We start from the raw sequence: 2500 nt of genomic DNA on the forward strand, positions 1-2500 counted from the left end.
TGGAGAAGGGGGAATTATTTCATCAGTGCACAGGTCAGACTGTAACTAATTCTTCAGACTCTGGCTGGATCGCTTCTCCCAGGACATGAGCAGATAATACCCCTACATCCCATGTAGTTCCCTATGTAGGGCATTAGAATAGGGGGCTAGTGTATGAGGAGAGACACACAGGCTCCGTCAGGCTCATGGTGATGTTCTGGTGCCTTCAGACATTCCACTGTGGCACCGCCAGCCGTTGCTGGTGTGGTGAGTCACATGGACTGTGCAGGTGATGTCATGGGCTCACATTATGTTCCCAAAACCAGTGTGTGTGCACGTGTGTGTGTCTACGTGCCAGTGTGAATGGCACACATCTGTGTATCAGAACCACACACCTGACGAAGGAGTGTGTATGTTACACATGTACCTCGGTTAAAAGCACCATTTAAGCTTTACTGCAAATTGAGAGCCAAATTCAATCTTGAGCTTCCATATGCTGTAATCCAGAAACATTTATATAAGAATGTCATTAGGGCTCTCTCCTCTTAAATTAAATTAAAAATATATGAATTACTGCTATGTGTAACAGAATAAAAAAGACAATAACAACAATCACAAAAATAGTAATACCCCTATTTGTCTGGATTCCCCAAAGATATTATTTATAAGAGCTACTTTGTTACTTCATGTATATATAGGATATATAGGACAATGTTCTAGTTAATATTATGTCATATTAACACAGAATATAAGTCCAATGTGCTAGACTGGACTACAATTCTCTGCTGTTTTTCCTTTTAGCACGCTCCTTACCTCCAATAGCCCTCTGTGCATCGCCGGCGGTAAGCCATGTAGAGCCAACTCAGTGAATTATGGAATATTTTAAGGAGATATATGTACTACTGAGATGGCTCATTGCAAGCATGAGCTGTAATATCAGTCACAGTAATCACTGTGTTACTGACAATATTAGTGCATATTTAATCAAAGGTATTACTGTGATTCCTGACAGAGCTGTGAACCATGCTCCACACAAACTGCAGCAGGCTTGTACCGTTCTCCGGAATGAACGACAAAATATATTTAAACTCATCTTTGCTTTTCTAACTTTGTAGAGCGTATGTGTGTCTGAAAGCACTGTGTATGCAGACATGTTGTAGCTGTATCGTCTTGAAATAAATTTAATGAATACATTATCTGTTACCTGAAGCAGCAGCCACGACAGGATCAGAGTGTTAAACTGTGTTGTTTTTATTTTGTTAAAGTCCACTTATCTGTGTTTTCTGCGAGGAACGTTGCTTCCTGAGTGGTTTGTGAGGTTTGTGTACGAATAGTCACAAGAGAGGTGCTTCGTACATTACTGGAGATCTCCTGTGCAATTGCAGAAAATGGTCTAGAAAGGATCGTGTGTGTGTGTGTGTGTGTGTGCGCGCATTTACACTGAGTCCATCCCACTCTGGTACTCCACTGTCATGTGGACAACATTTAAAACACCTCAGCAGGTTACAGAATTGCTGGCGTGGGCCGAACAGGTCAGAACCAACACTAATTTATCTTAACAAAGATTTCTCTCAGTGATGACATCTACTTCCTCAGGTTCTGTGTGGGAGGTGGTGGACCGCATCAGATAAAAGTCTGCTTACAGAGTAAGTGGAATATTCTATATGCTGACCTGCTGAGAGAGATCTCCCACACGAGGCTAAAAACACACGAGTTGTTTAAGTAAATACCAAGATATGACATGTCCCCCTTACAGCTAAAGCGCACTGTGTACTGACTGGTTAACCAATAAACACAAGACATCCTTCACCTTTAGGAAAATTAGCACATGTGGACGAGTTGGTTGTCCAAGACAGCCTGAAGAATTCACCGTTGCTCTCAAGATTTATTCCACAGCTAGGGTCTAATTTAATCCCATAAAATGTATTCCCCAGTTAGGGTCTAATTTAATCCCTAAAGATTTATTCCACAGTTAGGATATAATTTATTCCCTAAAGATTTATTCCACAGTTAAGATCCAATTTAATCTCTACAGATTTATTCCACAGTTAGCACCTAATTTAATCCCTACATATTTATTCCACAATTAGGTTATAATTTAATCCCTATAGATTTATTCCACAGTTAGGTTATAATTTAATCCCTGCAGATATATTCCACAGTTAGGATCTAATTTAATCCCTACAGATTTAACCAACAGTTAGGATCTAATTTAATTTCTGCCGATTTATTCCACAGTTAGGGTGTAATTTAATTCCTGCAGATTTATTCCATAGTTAGGGTGTAATTTAATTCCTGCAGATTTATTCCACAGTTAGGGTGTAATTTAATTCCTGCAGATTTATTCCACAGTTAGGGTGTAATTTAATCCCTGCAGATTTATTCCACAGTTAGGGTGTAATTTAATCCCTGCAGATTTATTCCACAGTTAGGGTGTAATTTAATCCCTGCATATTTATTCCACAGTTAGGGTGTAATTTAATCCCTGCAGATTTATTCCACAGTTAGGGTGTAATTTAAT

General features: G+C 39.3%; 1 protein-coding gene across 6 annotated transcripts in view; it reads right to left on the reverse strand.

Annotated features, from left to right (window-relative positions):
- The window catches only part of LOC113591681 (adhesion G protein-coupled receptor L3), a 242709-nt gene that overhangs the window by 53951 nt on the left and 186258 nt on the right, over nt 1-2500 (reverse strand). The window lies entirely within an intron of this gene.

Source organism: Electrophorus electricus, chromosome 5 (assembly GCF_041902795.1).
Source record: "Electrophorus electricus isolate QZ-2024a chromosome 5, ASM4190279v1, whole genome shotgun sequence".
Classification (NCBI taxonomy): domain Eukaryota; kingdom Metazoa; phylum Chordata; class Actinopteri; order Gymnotiformes; family Gymnotidae; genus Electrophorus; species Electrophorus electricus.